The sequence below is a fragment of the Dipodomys spectabilis genome, unplaced genomic scaffold (assembly GCF_019054845.1).
Source record: "Dipodomys spectabilis isolate Male_0828 unplaced genomic scaffold, ASM1905484v1 ptg000181l, whole genome shotgun sequence".
NCBI lineage: Eukaryota > Metazoa > Chordata > Mammalia > Rodentia > Heteromyidae > Dipodomys > Dipodomys spectabilis.
This window is the reverse complement of record NW_024870858.1, coordinates 475,515-493,803: the sequence shown is the minus strand read 5'-3', so window position 1 is coordinate 493,803 and position 18,289 is coordinate 475,515.

Sequence of the window (18,289 nt, the reverse complement as noted above, 5' to 3'; positions counted from 1 at the left end):
AACACATATGCCACATTTGAAATAGAATGAATTACATAATAGGAATTCACAATGTGTCTATGACATCCCAATGACAATGTGAAGTCATAATGCTATGCTGTCTTTGTGGTTTGTGAAATCACAATGAGCTGATATTGTCATAATGACAGTGTGATGTCACGGTGGTGATGATGTCACAAAGTGGTTGTGATGTTACAGCGACATGCATAAAATTGTTATTCAAAAATTGACACACAAATATACTGTGATGTCAAAAAAGCATATGCTTTTTCAGAGGTGCTAAGAGGACATAATAGGTTTGGGATATCACAATCTGATTCTGATGGTACAATGGAATGTCATGTCACAATGTACTTGTTTCAGTATGAAACAGCTCATTGTGACATCACAAAACTACAATGACAGCATAACATTATAACATCACTTTATCTTTGAGACATCCTAATCACATTGATAATTCCTATTCTGTGATTTCATTTTATTTCAAAATGGCAGGTTGTTTGATATTAGGAACTGATGGTGACATCACAATTTCTTCATGACATTACTTTGCCATTGTGATATAACTAATCAAAGGTGACATCGCAAGCCTGATATCTTAGGACTTCAAACATTTGTTACAGCACATGCCTTTCTAATCTTCAGTCTTTTGTGAACTCATATACTCATTGTGAGTTAATGACTTTTGAGATGTAGCATGTCATTGTGACATCACAAAACCATTGTGACATCACACACCTATTGGGATCTCACCACTAATATGGCATCACCAACAAATTGTGACATCTTTCCACTTTCTAACAAAGGAGATGATTTCATTATGTCTGATGTGGCATAGAATTCTATTGTAAATATATACCACATTTTCTTGATGCATTCATCTACTGAAGGGTATCTGGGTTGATTCTATATCACAAACCTGCCCTCTACTCACAAATTATGTAACATGCTGCCATTGTGCTATCTTAGGCCTTTTGTGAGACAGTTTTCCACCTCAGAACATTTCAGGTACTACATGTGATATCAGAAATCTACTGTGATTTCAGGATCATTGTGATATTGCTTCTAGATGTCATGACAATTGTTTCACATTGTGACATCATAAACCTGTTAGGATTTCATCACATTTCTGACAAGACATTCCTTTGGAGACATCACAGTCCTTGTGTGAACTCATATACTTATTGTGAATTAGGGACAATTTAAACCTGGAATGCCATTGTAACATCACACACCCATTGTGAAATAATAAACCTATTATGACTTCATTACCAGTATGGTATCACCACCTAATTGTGACATAAATACATTATTATATGATATTGTGACATCATATTGCTATTGCATCTCTGTCAGATTATGTTTCCATAACACTAGAATTATCTCACAACAGTTTAGGAAATTCATGTACTGGGACTTCAAGCTACTTCTGTGAACTTGCATCCTCTTGAACAAGTAACAACTGAGATAGGAAATATGAGTATGATATTATAAACTTGTAACATCACAAACCCATTGGTACCTCATCACAACGGTGACACCACAAAACCACTGTTGACAGCATATTGCCACAGCATATTGCCATTTTGACATCATGATCCCATGGTGACAACCCAACCTATTCTGCTGTCTTAGCACCTTGAAAAAACACATGGCTTTTCTGACATCTTAGTCACTCTTTTCTGTCACATTGTGACATCACAAACCTGTTAGGGCTTCATCACAAATGTGACATTACTATTGTGACATTACTAACCTTTTGTGACCTCTTCATCCTTATAGCATTACCAACTAATTGTGATAACGAAAACTTTTTATGACCTGATATTCTAACAATTCATTGCCATTGTGATATCTCGTTTCCATTGTTTTTCACAAAAACACTATAAACACCTAACATTTTAGAAAATTCATAGGATTTGGAACTTTCAACTCCTTCTTTGAACTTGTAACCTCATTGTAAATTAGTAGGAATCCAAATTCAAGAGACCATTTTGATATTACAAACTCATTGTGACATCATGAACCCATTGTGACTGTATCATCCAATGTAAACTCATCACCATTGTGACATCACCAATGCATTGTGACATAACATGGTCAATTGGTTTCATGATCATCCTAACATTTTATATCACTGTCCCATCAGGTTTTCACAAACCTAGTAAGATCTCATGACATGTTAGACAATTGATGCACTTTGGGACTTCCCTGTGCTTCAGTGAACTCATATCCTCATTTAGAATTAGTAGCAATTGAAATTGGACCTGCCATTGTGATATTACAAACTTGCTCTGACATGGCTAACACACTATGACATCACAAACATATTGTAACCACATCACCACTATGGCATCAGCAACTAATTTTTGGGGGGTTCTGGTCATGGGGCCTGAACTCTGGGCCTGGGCGCTGTCCTTTAGCTCTTCAGCTCAAGGCTAGTACTCTACCACTTGAGCCACAGCACCACTTCCAGCTTTTATCTTTTTGTTTATGGGGTGCTGGGGAATCGAATCCAGGGCCTCATGCACACAAGGCAAGCACTCTACCACTAAGTCACCTTCCCAGCCCCATCACCAACTAATTTTAACATCACATTGCCACTGTGAAATCATGATCATGTTGTGATTTCCCAAAACTATTAGGACCTCTGAATTGCTCTGAAGAAACACATGGTCTTTGTGAGATCACAGTTATTTGTGTACCATATCCTTGTTTTAATGAAAATTGAGTTCAGACATGCCATTGTAACATCACAAGCCCTTTGTGGCATCACCAGAGTGACATCACAATGTACTTATGACATCATCAGCTCATTGTGAAATCACAAAAATGATATTTCATTAGGACATCACAATGCCAATGTGACCTCATAAACACATTGTGAATTCCTATTCTGTGATTTCATTCTATTTCATATGTGGCATGTATTTAGATATCACAATACCATGGTGAGAGTAGTAGTGGCATCCTCTTCCTCCTTCAGTCTCTGAACTCTGGTCCCCATCTTTGCCTAATGCTCACCGAGGTTGATGTACTTGGAATTAATTTGAATGTTTTCCGGGTTCATTTTGAGGATTTTGTTCTCACTTTTGACTCTCAGAACTTCCTGATTTATGTCTTAAAAACATTTATTCACATTCCATAGTTCTTGGTTTTCTCCAGCATGCAGTTCAATGTGTTTTTATCCTCTTGCGTTTTGAGTAGTAAGTTTTGGAGATTCAGTCTTTTTAAATCCTGTTTCAGACAGAATTGTGTAATTTTTTTCTTTTCCTCATTTGTTGTGAAGTTCAGAGCTAAATTTTTAGTTGAATACAGGTGGATTTCAGAGGCCGAAGCTCCTCATGTTTTTCCAGAGATATGAACACAGTATCCAATAGGCTAACATGCTTACTTAACCTGTCATTGTCTCTTTGTCCTCCTTGGAGATTCCTTTACCCATTTTTCTTGCAATAAACACACTGATCTAGTCCTAGAGGTTCCCTACTGCCATTTGCATATGAATTATACTGTCTTTGCCAAGGGTTTCTTGATCCCTGTCCACTTCTTAGACTGGTTTTCTTCGAGGGTATCTGAGTTATCAAACACTCTGGGCAACAGCTCCCACTCATATTTTCCTCAAAAACTAATTTTGAAGCTTCCTTCTACTGCCTGGGTGCCAGCTGGGTAATGAAGGCCATATTTAGGGCTCTTCCATTCTTGAGGCAACAGGATCTATATGCTATAGGTGCTATAGGCCTCCAGGAGCTGCTCTTGAAAAGTACAGGGAATTAATCGGGGAGTTATACAGTACTGATCAAGTTAGATCAATTAGTTTGCTTCCTAGTCACTGCCTGGATCCCTGCAAACAGTGTGTGGTGATACTTGGGAAGTACCTCCTTACCTCAATCAATATTGTAGTCCCAGCTTTGTTTAATCTGGGAAAAGACATGCTCTAAATGGACTGGGTCAACAGTGGGGGTACCATCTGGTCCAAGGACCAACTTCAAAGCACTGTGCCAGGTTCACTCCATTTCCTCCCAGGTGAAAAGTACCTATAAAACTTGCTGACAATCATCTCAGCTAGACGGGTGTGTGAAAAATACTGTCTCTAATGAGGAGATGAGCCCTTGGAATTTTTCAGAAAGGGTGCATTTTTCTCTTTCCAACCACAGATCACTAGTTGTAAAGGAAGCATATATTATTAGCAAGAGGGCTGGACCACCATCTCCCCCATGTGCCTGTTTCAAGGGTAATAAGGGGACCATACCACCTTGAACTACCTGAGGATGTTGGTACAACTTCTGGTATGGCGGGTACTGAACATCAGAGGTGTTGATGGCACAGAATATGAGGGAGAGTACTCCAGTGGTCTACCTCTGGGGGATCCTATGACACAAGGGAAAGTATTTTTTAGTTAGAACTTTTGGACTTTGTTTTCCCATCCTGCAATAAAGGAGTATACAGGATATAGAGTTATGAGCAAACACACACAGATCGATAGCCACAGACACTTAACTCACATGTGCCACATCTCTGAAAGATAACCTCTTAAGGATGTCCTAGAAGACCTATGGAGGATGCCCAAATGACCTCTCAAAGAGGCCCAGATGATTTCCCAACGAAGTCCCAGATGACCTCCAGAGGATGTCCTAGATAGCCTCTTGAGGGGGCGTAATATTACCTCTGGAGGAAGACCCAGATGACCTCCAGAGGAGGTAAAGCTAAAAACTCACAAAGAGGAAACCCTAGATGATCTCCAAAGGAGGCCAGAGATGGCCTCCTGAGGAAGCCCCTGATGATCTCCAGATGAGGTCCCCGATGGCTTCCAAGCTAGCCCCAGATGACCTCTGGAGGACTTGCCAGAGGCCTGTTGAGGTCCTTAATGAACCTTTTGAGAAAGACCCAAATTGTTTCTCAAGGTAGGCCAGAGTAGCTCCAGAAGAGGTTCCAAATAGTTTCTAAAGGAAGCCTTAGTTGACCTACAGAGGAGGCCCCAGACTGCTTACCAAGGTAGCGCAAGATAGCCTCAATAGGAGTTCTCAGATGGCCTCATGATGAGGCGCCAAATGATCTCATTAAGGGTCACAGATGGCCTTTTATGGGTGCCCTAGTTGAGCTCCAGGTGAAGTCCCAATGGACTCTCGAGTAAGTCCCATATACTCTCTTGAGAAAGCAGCAAATTACCTCCAGAGGACGTCCCAGAAGCTTTGTGATGGTGCCCTAGATGTTCTCCAAAGGATGACCCTGATGACTTCACAAGGAAGCCCTAGATGACCTTCAGAGGAGACAGAGATGACCTCCGGAGGAGGTTGCAGATGTCCTCAAAGGAGGCCCAAGATGACCTCTCAAAGAATCCCAGATATCTTCTTAGTGAATTCCCCAGATTACCTCTTGAGAAGTTCTAAATGGTCTCTCAATTAGGCTCTAGATGACCTCTAAAGGAGAACCCATATGACCTGCAGAATAGGTCCCAGATGTCCTCTAAAAGATGTCCAAGAAGTCCTCCAGAGGAGGTCCTAAATGGACACTTAAGGAAGCCACAGATCACCTCCAGAGGCCAGTTACGGTCCTTCCCCTCCTGCTAAACCTAAAATTCCTTTCCTCCCAAGTCTTTCCCCTCCTGCTGTTTCATCACTTGCTTTCAGGTCTTTCTCCCCTTTCCCTTTCTGTTACTCTGAAAATGGGGCCTAGATATTGGCTCTGCCACTCCCCAATCCAAAGGGTTTCCTGCCAGCAGTTTTCAACCATCTATAACCAAACTACACACTGCCCAATCCCTTCTAGATAGCACACAATGTGGGGATTTATACCCCACCCAATCCAGCAGCATGTCCCTCCCGCTTTGAGATCATGCTTGACTCTCACTGGAAGGCAGGTCCACAGGGACACAAAAATTATTGGGGCCCAAGGATTACTTGGGACATGCTGGTTATTACAGGATTCTCATGTAATCACTAACCTATTGTGACCACATTGCCACTTGGACATAACAAAGCAATTGTGATATCACATTGCTTTTGTGACAATATAATCACATTGTGAAACCCCAAACCTATCATAACCACGTAGAGTCTTTGTGACATCACAATCCCTTTGTGTACTCGTATCCTCATGATGAAAAATAACAATTGAGATCACACATGCCCTTGTAACATTCGAAATACTTTGTGACATCATCAGTGTGATATCACATTGTCATTATGACCACATCAGCTCATGGTGACATCACCAAAATACAATGACACCATAACATCATTACATCACATTGTTTCTGTGACATCACAGACACTTTGTGAATGCCTATTCTATGATTTTATTCGATTTCAAATGTGGCATGAGGGTTGCTAACAGACCCTCGTCACCTCACAAATATTTTGTCATCAAAACTTTTTTTGGAATACACATTGCCATTGTGATATCACTAACACACTGTGCTATCTCAAAATGTTCATCATAACATTTCTCACATATTACCATTGAGATATCTTAGGACCATTGTGAGCTCATAAACTTCTTTTACCTCATAATGTTTCTGATATGACATATGATATCAGAAATTCACTGTGACATCATGACCACCTGATATCACACTGCCAGAAGTCATGACCATTGTTTCGAAAGGTAACATCAGATAACTAGTAGGACTTAAAAAGAATTGTGACAAAAATGCCTTTTGTATTCATCACATTTCATTTGTGAAGTCATATACTTATTGAGAATTAATAACAAGATACAGCATGGCATTTTCACATCACCAACCATTGTGAAATCAAAAACCTATTGTGACAACATCACCATTATGGCATGACCCACCAGTTGTGACATTAAACCAATATTATGAAATAATATTTTGACATCACATTTCCATTGGGATATCAATACATTATTATGTTTTTACACCACTACTATGACCTCAAAACTTTTTAGAAAATTCATGGCCTTTTGGACTTTAAGTTCCTTTTATGAACTAGTATCCTCATTGTGAACAAGTAGGAATTGAGTATTCTTGTCATTGTGATATTACAAACTCGTTATGAGAGGACAAACCCATTGTGATCTCATCACTGTGACATCAAAACCCTCGGTGACATAACATTGCATAAGGCACCATAGCATCTTAGTGTCAAAGCATTATGACATCACATTTTCATTATGAACTCATAGATACATTGTGAGTGCTTGTTTTGTAATTTCATTCTATTTCAAATGTGGCATGTTGATATTGATATCAGAAGCCCATTATATGTCCCTAGTCACATTGCAAATATTTGTGAAGAGACATGATAGCCATCATGGCATTATGAACCAATTGTGACATCAAAACTCTATTATTACATATTATTGTCATAATATGTCATATTACATAATTGTCACATCATATCACCATTGTGATATAATTGTTCCATTGTTTTTCATAGAAATATAATGACCTCATAATATTTTAGAAAGTTCATGGCATGTGGGACTTCAAGCTTCTGTGAACAACTATCCTCATTGATTACTAGTAGCAATTGAATTTGAACATTGTGTTTGTGATACTAGATATTTGTTGTGACATATCTATATCATGTGATATCAACACCACTGTGATATCTCAAAACTTTTTTTAACATTACATTGACTTTGTGACATCATGATCACATTCTATAATCTCAAACGATTTATTATCTCTTAGATCCTTTGATAAATCAGGTAGCCTTTATGACATCACAGGCTTCATAGTGAAGTAATAATTGAGATCCGACTTGCCATTGAGAAATCACAAACACTTTGTGACAATTCAACTATTGTAACATCACATTGTCATCTTGAAACCATTGGCTCATTGTGATATCACCATACTACAATGACATCATTGCATTATGACATCATATTGGCAATTTCATGAAATAGACACATTGTGAATGCTTATTCTGTGATTTAATTGTATATCAAATGTGGCATATGGGTTGTTATCCAAAACACATGTGACCTCCTAACCATTGTGACATCACATTGGTATGTTACACCATTAGCCCACTGTTATATCACAATCTTTTCCTGTGCTCAAAAAGTTTTGCAATGCTATCACTGTGATATCATAAGCCTTTTATGAGGTCATAAAGTGTTTTCACCCTCAAAATTTCTCATCACTGGTGTGACATCACATTGTTGTTAGGACATCATCAGCTCATTGTGACAGCCCAAAACTACAATGATATCAGAGCATTATGATGTCACATTGACATTGTGAATTCATAGGTTTATCATAAATGCCTATTGTGTAATTTCATTATATTTCAAATGTGACACATATGTTGATATCAGAAACCCATGTGACCTCATAACATTTATGACATCACTGTGCCATGTTAGTAATGACAACATCAGCTATTTGGGATATCAACAAACTATGATATCATAGCATTTGACATAACATTTTCATTGATACAATATAGACTTATTGTGAATGCCTATTCTGTGATTTAATTCTATTTCAAATGTGGCATATGTGTTATCAGAAACCCATTGTGACCTCATAACCATTATGACATCACAGTCCCTTTGTGATTTCACATTGCTATTGTGATATTACTAACCCACTGTAACATCACAAACCAGTCCGGGCATAATGTGTGTGACATGCTGCTTTTGTGATACCTTAGGCACTTTGTGAGCTCAGAATCTCTTTCCAACCTCATGTTTCAGCTATAATATGTGATAGCAGAAATCCACTGTGACATCTTAACTATTATGATATTACACTGTTAGATGTATGTCACATAGTGACATCACAAATCTGTTAGTACTTCATCTCACTAGTGACAACACATACATTTTGGCAGATCACAGTCCTTGTGTGAAATCAAAAACACCTCATGAATTAATGAAAATTGAGACATGACATGCAAGTTTGACTTCACAAACCCATTGTGACATCACGAATGTATTGTGACTTCATCCCCACTATGACATCACAAACAAGTTGTGACATCAATACATTTTCATGATAATATTGGGACATCATATTGCAATGGTGATAATACCATCCCAGTGTGCTATTAGGACTCATAACCTTTGACAAAATTTACGGACTTTAGGAATTCAAGCTTCTTCTGTGAACTCTTATCCTCATTGGGAACAAATATCAATTGAAATGAAACATGCCATTGTGGTATTACACACTTGTAGAGACATCAAAAATGCATTGTCACAAACCCATTGTGACATGACATTGCCATTGTGAAATCAGGACCACTTTTGGATATCCCAAACAATATGATCTCATCACCTTTGAATAAACACATGGCATTTGAGACATCATAGTCCCTGTGTGTATCCATATCCTCATTGTGAATTAGTGACAATTGAGATCAGACATTCCATTGTATCATCACAGGACCTTTTTGACCTCTTCACCACTATGACATCACATTGTGATATTACACCATCAGATTATAGTGATATCACTAAACTATAATGATGTCATAGTATTGTAATTATGATTGAATATTCTGTGATTTAATTCTATTTCACATGTGGCATGTGGATTGATATCAGATACCCACTGGGACCTAATAAACAGTATGACATCAAAATCCCTTTGTGATATAATATCACCATTGTGGTATCACCAACCCACAAATCTGTCCTATCCTCATAAGTTTTTGACATGCTGCCATTGTTATATGTTTGGCCCTTTGTGAGATCATAACATGTTTTTGAACTAATAATATTTCTGATATGTGATATCAGAAATCCTCTGTGATATCATAAATATATGACATCACACTGCCAGATATCATGATCAATGTGTCACAATGTGATATCAAAACCTACTCATATTTCATCACATTTATGCCAACACATGACTTGGGAGTCAACATAGTTCTACTCTGAAATGAAATACTCTTTGGTAATGAAAATTGAGATACGACAATACTACATGCCTTTGTGACATCACGAACCCATTGTGGCCACACAAACTTTTGTGATCTCGTCAACATTATGGCATTACCAATTAATTTTTGACAACAAACATTAATAGGATATAATTTTGTGATACTTTGGCATTGTTATATCACTGTACCATTGTCATTATCATGATGTCACAGTGGATTTCTGATATCATAACTGACATGTTGGAACAGGTTATGAATTCACAAAGGGACTATCATATGTTAATTACAGTATGTCCAAAAGTTATGAGGACAGGAAAGGCTTATGATGTCAGCGTGAGTTAGTGACATTACAATAGCATTGTGATATTCCAAAGGAATTATGTCAAAATATTTATGAGGTTTCAAACGGGATCTGATATTAACCCACATGCCACATTTGAAATAGGATGAAATCATAGAATATCCATTCATAATGAGCATATGATATCACAATCTCAATGTGACATCATAATGCTATGATATCATTGCTATTTTGTGATGTCACAAAGAGCTGATGGGGTCACAATTCCAATGTGATGTCACACTGTGGGATGATGTCACAAAAGGTTGGTGATGTTGCAATATCATCTGTGATATCAATGGTCAATTGTTCACAATGTGGATATTGGTATCAATAGGGACTATGATAGCATAAAATTCATGAGTTCACAATTGATTTCTGGTATCTGCACACAGGCCATATTCAAAAAAAAAGAAATCACAGAATAGGTATTTCCAATGTCTATGCTGTCACGTGAATTATGTAATGTCATAATAATGTAATGTCATTTTTTGTGGTGTGATACTGAGCTGATTGTGTCATAGCAATAATGTGATGTCACAGTGTTGATAGCAAAAAAGTCTGTGATGTTACAATGAATGGCATGTCTGATCTGAATTGCCAGTATTTAATGAGGATACAGGTACAAAAAGGGAATGTGATGTCAGAAAGGTCATTTTTTTTAAAGTACTGAAAAGGTCATAATAGGTTTGGGAGATCACAATATAATCATGTAGTCATAATGGGAATGTGATGGCACAGTGGTGATGGGGTCACAATGAGTTTGTGCTGTCACAACATGTTTGTAATATCATAACATGTCCCATTTCTATTTCTAATAGTTCATAATGAGAGTACAAGTTCAAAGAAGGAGCTTGAAGTCGCAAACACCATGAATTTTCTAAAAAGTTATGAAGTCATATTGTTTTTGAAAACAGGGAGGGACTGTAATATCACAATAGCAAAGTGATGTTACAGAATCATATCATAATGTTTTATGTTTTAGTTATATTGTGAGGTCTTAGTATTAATTACATCACAATATATTTGTGATGTGACAATGGGTTCATGATGTAAAATAGCAATCTAGATCTCTATTGTCTTTAATTCACAATCAGTATATGAGTTCATAAAGAGACTGTGACATTTCCAAAAGGATAAATTGTCCCAAATATTATGATGTCCTAACAAGTTTGTGATGCAGCAATGTATAATGATCATGACAGATGGCAGTGTGGTGTCATAATAGTCATGATGTCACAATCGGATTTCTGACATCACATGTCATACCTGAAATATTATTTGTTCACAAACAGATTATGAGCTCACAAAACACCTAAGATATCACAATGGCAACATACCACAAAAGCTAAGAAGACAGGACAGGATTATTATATAACAATTATGATATCACAATAACAATGTTATGTCACAAGGGATTTTGGTGTCACAATAGTTATGAGGTGATAATGGGTTTCTGGTATCAACTGGAATGCCACATTTGAAATAGAATAGGTATTCACAATGTGTCTCTGATAGCGCAATGCCAATGTGATGTCATAATGCTATGATGTCATTGTCCTTTTGTGATGTCACACGCACTGATGATTTTATAAGGATAATGAGATGTCACAGAGGAGAGGATATCACAAAGGGTTTATGATATAATGGCATATCTAATCCAAATTTTCCTTCATTCACAATAAGGTACGGTGATGTTACAAAGTCCATGTGTATTTTCAAAGTTGCTAAGGTGTCACAGAAGAATTGGTATGTCACAATGTGGTCATGTCAGAATGGCAATGTAATGTTACAAATGGATTGGTATGTTACAGTGGTGATGGTGCCATGATGTGTTTGATATGTCACAGAGTTTGTAATATCACAATAACATGTCCAATTCCAGTTGTCACCACTTCAGAATGAGGTTACAAGTTCGCCAAGGAGATTGAACTTCCTAAGCCCATGAATTTTTAAAAATGTTATAAGGTCATAATAGGTTTGTGAAAACACAATGAGACAGTGATATCACAATGGCTATGTGATGTCACAATATCATGTCATAATAATGTTTTGATGTCACAATTAGTTGGTGATATCATACTGGTCCAGGCTGCACTTGGCTCTGGGTATCCAGCCCAAGACAAGGTAGTCACAGACCTCATTCTAGTGTAAATATTTTTATTTTAAATATGCCATAATAGATTGTCTTAAGCTTTACAGGTCATAATTTTTGGATGTCCCAGTGAAGTAATCCATCTGCATAGCATTGGGACTTGGAGCCTTGGAAAACCCCCTCATAGGTGAGTGTTTCAGCCCTCAGGGGTGAGAGTCTCCCTCAAGTGATTGTTTCCTGAGGACTCATTTGGAAAAGAGTAATAGAGGAACTTCATTGCGTGAGCCTAGATGAGCTTGACAGCTTGTATTTGGGACCTTCTTTGGAAGCCATGTGGGATCTCTTTCCGAGATCATGTGGGGATGTTTTGAGAAGCCATCTTGGACCTCTGGAGGTCATGTGGAGCTTCCAAAAGAAGCCATTTGAGACTTCCTCAAGTCTTTTCGATTTACTCTGGAGGTCATCTGGGGCCTCTTTCAGGGCTCATCTGTGGGCTCCTCAGGAGGCCATCTGGGACCTTACCTGGAGGTCATCTTGGGCCTCTTATAGAAGACATTTGAGACCTACTGTGAAAGTCATCTGGGTCTTCCATGCGAGGCCACCTGATTCTCCATAAGAGGTCACCTGGGACCTTCTTCAGAGGTTATTTGGGACCTTCTTTGGAAGTTGTATGAGACCTACACTGGAGGTCATCGCTTAAGAGGTCACCAGGGATCTCTGGGTCATCTGGGTCCTCCTACAGAGGTCATCTGGCGTTCCTCCATCAGCCATCTGATAACTACTCTGGAGGTTATCTGGTGTTTCTTGAGAAGCTATCTGGGACATTCTCCTGAGGTCTTTGGGCTGTCCTTGAATTGCCATCTAGGACCACCTCCAGAGGTCTTCTGGGCCTTCCTCGAGAGGCCATCTGGGACTCTTCATGTGGTCCTTTGGGGCTTCTTTGAAAAGCCATCTGGGACCTCATTGAGAGGTCACCAGAGGCCTCATTGCGAGGCCATCTCATTCTTCCTCCAGAGGTTATCTGGGAACTCCAAAGGTCATCTTTGAGATATTTGGGACACACGGATTTTGTGGCTTTTTTTCTGTGTGTTCGCTGATAGTTCTATGTCCTATATATACACCCTTGTTTATTCCTTTTTTCCAGGATTGGAGAACAATACCCTACATTTCTCTTACTGAAAAATCTTCTCCCCCTGTATTACAGGATGTCCCAGAGTAAGACCAACAGGTGTATTCTCCCTCTAGTTCTGATCAATCCATCAGCACCTCCAATGTTAAGAACCTCTCAAACCAAGAGTGGTTCCTTGAACCATCCTGAGGTGCTACAATGTGTTATATTCCCCTTATTATCCTTGAGATGGGTTCATGGTGGAGATGGTGGCCAGGCCCCTTTTCTAAGAATGTTCCCTTTACAAATAGTGAGCTGTATAACTGGAAACAACAAAATGTGTCCTTTACTAAAAAATCCCAATGATCATCTTCTTATTAGAGATAGTATTTTTCATATGCCAGCCCACCTGGGATGATTGTCAGCAAATTTTACAGGTGCTTTTTACCTGTAAAAGGGAAAGGGAAATAATCTGGCACTTTGCCTTGAAGGCAGTCCTTGGATCTGATGATTCCCCCACTGATGACCTAGTCCACTTGGCATAAATCTTTCCCTTGACTAACCGAAGCTGGGACTATAACAGCAATTGAGGTAAGGAAGTACTTACCAATTAGTACCAGATACTATTATCAGGATATAGGCAGTGACTAAGAAGCCAATTCATTAATCTAAGGTGAGTGAGACTGTTCAGCTCCCAAGTGAGTTCCCCAATGCTTTTCTGGAACAGCTGGTAGAGGACTGTGGGAGGAATATGTCTGTAGATCCTGAGGCCCAGGAAATTGGAGGAGTCTTAATTATGGCCTTTGTTACCCAGTTAGCCCCAGAATTAGAAGAACATTTCAAAACAAAAGATTTGCAGGGAAAGCTGTTAAGTTGGTAGTGGTTACCCAGCGGGTGTTTGATAAAAGGAATAGCCAAGAAGCAGAACAGACTAAGTAGGGGGTTTGAATTTTGGAAGCAGCAGCAGGACATGGATCAAGAAACTCTCGGTAATGAGAGTAGAATTCATTTGCAAATGGCAAGAGGGAACCTCTAGGACTCGATCACTCTATCCTTGCTAACAAAGTGTGGTGTTAATTGGTACATGCCTTTTATCTCAATTGTTTTGTCATCCCAGCTTGGGCAAGACTGGCAAAGTACTGGGTAATCATTGGAGCAACCAGATGGCTTAAGGACCACCATAAAGGCATTGTGCCAGATTTGTTCCCTTTCCTCTTGAAAAACAGCTGTAAAAGTTACTGACAATGGCCGGGAGATGATGGCTCACACCTGTAAACCTAGCTACTCAGGAGGCTGAGATCTGAGGATCACAGTTCAAAGCCAGTGCCGGCAAGAATTTCCCTGAGATTAATCTCCCATAAACCACTAGAAAACCAGAAGTAGCATTGTAGCTCAAGCAGTAGAGCACTAGCTATGAGGTGATGAGTGTAGAGATAGTGCCCAAATCCAGAGTACATGCCCCATCACCAACAAAAATAAAACCAAAAATATTTGCTGACAATCATTACAGATGGGCTGATGTGTGAAAAATACTATTTCTACTGAAGAGATGAGTACCTTGGGTTTTTCAGAAAAGGACAGATTTTGCTGTTTCTAGTTATATAGGTCACAACTTATTAAGGGAACACACATTAGAAAGGGGGCCTACCCACCATCTCCCCCATGTGCCTCTCTCAAGGTTAATAAGGGGACTGTACCACCATGTAGCACCTAAGGCTGATACAAGAGAGGATTTCTGCTGTGAGGAGGACTTAACATCAGAGGTGCTGATGGCATAGAATAGGTAAGATAATACAGCAGTGAGTCTTCATCTGGGGGATCCTGTACCACAAAGAAGTGTTTTTAGTTACTAGAACGTGAGGATATTTTTCTCCCATCCTAGTATAAAGAGTAAACAGAGGTGTTGATAGCACATAGAAAACACACATAGATAGTAAACATACAGAGATGAATTGCCACAGACACTTAACCCACATCTCCCAAATCTCTCAAGGTTGCTCATTTGAGATTGCAGATGACCTGTGGAGGAGGCCCAAGATGACCTCTGAAGGAGGTCCCCAATGGCCTTTTGAGGAGACCTAAGATGACCCCTTGAAGAGGTCCCCGATGACCTATGGAGGAAGCCCCAGACGATCTTTGGAAAAGGCCACATGAGGAGGCCCCATATGAACTCCAGAAAATGTCCCAAATGACATCCAGAGGTGTTCTCAGATGACCTGTCAAGTCCGTCCTGGAGGCCTTAAAAATTCTAGGTCACCCTCAGAGCAGGTGGCTTCGCAAGGAAGTACCATATGACCTGCCAAGGAGGTCCAAGATGGTGAACCAAGGAAACCCCAGATGACCTCCAGGAGGGTTCCCCAAAACAACTGGTAAGCTTGCCCTGGACACACCCGAAGAATCCTACATGATTCATGTCCACACTTGTCCTCAGAAAACAAAGATATGAAGGAGGCTGTGAACCCTGAGAGTTAAGACACTCACCTGTAAGGAAGTTTTCCCGTCGCCAAGTCCCAATGACATTCAGATAGATCATCTTGCAGGGGGATCCAAAAATTTTTACCTCTAAAGCATGGGACAATCCATCAAGGCACATTTAAGATGAACAAAATTATCTACATTAGAAAGGGGCTTGAAACTACCTTGTCCTGGGCTGGATACCCAGAGCCAAGACATGCCTGGACCACCAAACCTCAGACCTCCAATGGACAGGCTCTCCCTTTGTTAATTGTTCTGCAAACAACTGACCCCCCAAATTATGTTATCTAAAGCTACAAATTTTTTTCTTTAACCTTCCTCCCTCCTTCTCTACAGATTTGTCCTTCCCAGGTCTTTCCCTTTTTCCTTTCCACAACTTCCTTAATTGCTTCAGTTCTCTGTAATCTCTACAGACCTAACCTGCTCTGACCCTGTGTCAAGTTGCTGTACTTCTCCTCTGGCTGTTCCTCATCTTCCTCTCCTCCCAGGTCTTTTTTTTTAAAACTTCAATTACAGGGCTGGGAAGTTGGCTCAGTGGTAGAGCGCTTGCCTTGCATGCATGAGGCCCTGGGTTCCATTCCTCAGCACCACTAAGCAAAAAGAAAAATAGCAGGAAGTGGCGCTGTGGCTCCAGTGGTAGAGCACTAGCCTTGAGATGAAGAGCTGAGGGACGGCGCTCAGGCCCAGAGTTCACCCCCCTCGACCGGACCCAAAAAAACAAAACAAAACAAAAAAAAAACTTCAATTGCCTGAGGTAGGTAATGAGCACATTTCTTTGTCAAGCATGTTGTTTCCTCCCTTGTTTTCCCTTCCTATACCTTCCCATATCGCCTCTCCACTCCCACCTCCCAACCCCTACCTCCTGACACATAGTTGTAAATTTTGATTTTCGACATAACGAATTTTACATCTCATTGTTGCAAGGGTACACCTGTATCTCTGGTGAAACCACTTTTTTGTCCCCTTCCCCTCCACAAATTATAACAACATCAAATAGTTTCTAACATATTTATAAGATGATTTTTTTGTTGCTTTGTATGTCCCTTCCCCATGGTATAACACCTGCTTTCATTGTATTTGATGTTGGTATAATTTGTGGAGGGGAAGGGCAAAAACAAACCGTTTAAATAGGGATACAGATGGACCCATTTCCACAAAGAGATGTATAAGTAGTTATGTCATAAAATGAACTTTACAATTTTGGCTGGGGGTGAGGGGTGAGGGGTGAGGGTGGGGCTTGGGGGTTGGGAGATGGGAAGGGATGGTAAGGGAAAACAAAGGAGGAGGCAACAATACTGCATAAGGAATATATTCATTACCTTGCTCATGTAATTGTAACCCATCTGTATGGTATTTTCACAATAAAAAGTAAATGGAAAAAAATCATCAACACTTTGTGACATCATCTCCACTGTGTCATCTCATTTTCACATATAACACCATAAGTTCATTGTGACATATCCAAAATTCAATGTTATCATGGCATTGCCATTGCCTTGTCTTTGGGATATGGACCCATTATAAATGACTAGTCCATGATTTCATTCCATTTGAAATGTGGCTTGTAGGTCTCTAGCTAAAACCCTGGGTGACTGCATAACCATTGTGACATAACAATCCCTTTGTGACATCCCATTGACATTTTGATATCACTAACCCACTGTGACATCATCAACCTGTCTTCTCCTCACAAATTGTGTGACATGCTGCCATTGTGATATGCACCTTGTGAGATGATTATGTTTTTGACCTCAACTATTTCAGGTATGACATATGATATCTGAAATATACATTGACTTCAAGATCCCTGTGACATCACACTGCTAGACTTCATGACTATTGTGTCACATTGTGACATCAAAACCTGTTAGGATTGCATCATATTTGTGACAACACTTGCATTTGGAGACATCACAGTCTCCTTTGAGCTCATATACTCATTGTGAGTCATTGAGAATTGAGATCTGGAATTCCATTATGACATCATCAGCCCATTGTTATATCACAGATCTATAATGTCCTTATCACTGGTATGGCATAGCCAACTATGTATTCAAAATATTATCATGAGGAGATATCATGACATCATATTGACATTGTAATATCACTGTCCCATTGGTTTTTCACACACCTATTATACGTTACAACATTTTAGAAAAGTCATGGCCTTTGGGATTTACACTCCTTCTCTGAACTCCTATCCTCATTTTGAACTAGAGGCACTGCAATTGTACAAGTGATTGTGATATTACAAACTTGTTGTGATTTCACAAACCCCAAGGGACATCATTACCACTGTGTTATCACAAACCCACTGTGATATCACATTGCCGTTGTGATATCATGATCACATTGAGACATCACCAAACTCTTATGAACTTTCAGCTTCTTTCAAAAAACAAATTGCC